The following is a 1,201-nucleotide window of genomic DNA, read 5'->3' as shown; positions in this document are numbered from 1 at the left end:
GATATAACCATGGAGGATGATATTGAAAACCATCATGAAGAAGAGGTGAATAACCATGCCAGAAGAGGTGGAGCTAACCCTGCTGGACAAGAGAGGAGAGTCCTGGGATAATACATCAATCCAAATCCAGGAAATTGTGATAGCAGCATTCAAAGGCCAGCTATCCATGCTAACAATTTCGAATTAAAGCCTCAGCTCATAACTCTTGTCCAGAACAACTGTTCTTTTGGGGGTAGTGCACAAGAGGATTCTAATGAGCATCTCACTAAATTCCAAAGGATTTGTGACACGGTTAAATCTAATGATGTTCATCCTGACACCTATAGATTGCTACTGTTTCCATTTTCTTTGAGAGACAAGGCATCAAAATGGCTGGAGTCATTTCCCAAAGTAAGCTTGACCACCTGGGAAGATGTAATGAGCAGATCCTTGACAAGATTCTACCTTCCACAAAGAGTAAAAAGGCTAAGAACTGAAGTGCAGACATTCAGACAGCAGGATGATGAAACTCTATATGAAGCATGGGAGAGATTCAAAGACTTGACGAAGAAATGCCCCCCTGACATATTTAATGAATAGGTGCAAATCCACATCTTTTATGAAGGGATGAATTGTGAATCAAGGAAGGCTGTAGACCACTCATCTGTAGGTTCCCTCAATAAGAAGAAGACCATTGAAGAGGCCGTTGATGTTATAGAGACAGTGGCTGACAATGAGTACTTTTATTCCTCGGACAGGAGCAACAACAGGGAAATCTTAAAATTGAACCATATGGATGCAATCCTGGCCCAGAACAAGATAATTACCAAGCAACTGGCTGAATTGACCAAGCAAATAGAGAAGAATCAGGCTACAGCTATTCACACTCAACCCTCACCCCAAGAAGAATTGGAGACAGAAGAAGGAGCTAACTGGGAGGAAGTTAATTACCTTGGAAACTCATCTAGGCAAGCTAATGATCCTTACTCCAAAACCTATAATTCTGGTTGGAGGAACCACCCAAACTTTGGGTAGGGGAACCAACAAAACCAAGGCCAAGACCACAGACCACACAATCCAACCCAGTACAACAAATCCAGGCACCAAAACTCCAACCAAAAACGATACCATACCACACAAAATACTCATTCACATCCACCATACCACAACCGTAACAACCACTCTCCACACTGCAATTCCAACCAATCAGCACCACATGATG

The 1,201-nt window shown here is 42.4% G+C and overlaps 1 non-coding gene across 1 annotated transcript; it reads right to left on the bottom strand.

The window, feature by feature from the left end:
* Positions 1 to 462: 462 nt before the first annotated feature.
* On the bottom strand, positions 463 to 566 carry LOC112782097 (small nucleolar RNA R71). Its single transcript, XR_003192836.1, has one exon. It is a non-coding gene; the product is annotated as a small nucleolar RNA R71 (small nucleolar RNA).
* Positions 567 to 1,201: the final 635 nt, after the last annotated feature.

This window comes from Arachis hypogaea, chromosome 19, assembly GCF_003086295.3.
Source record: "Arachis hypogaea cultivar Tifrunner chromosome 19, arahy.Tifrunner.gnm2.J5K5, whole genome shotgun sequence".
In the NCBI taxonomy this organism is placed as follows: domain Eukaryota; kingdom Viridiplantae; phylum Streptophyta; class Magnoliopsida; order Fabales; family Fabaceae; genus Arachis; species Arachis hypogaea.
The sequence above is the reverse complement of the archived record's forward strand: the minus strand, read 5'-3'. Positions and strand labels throughout refer to the sequence as shown.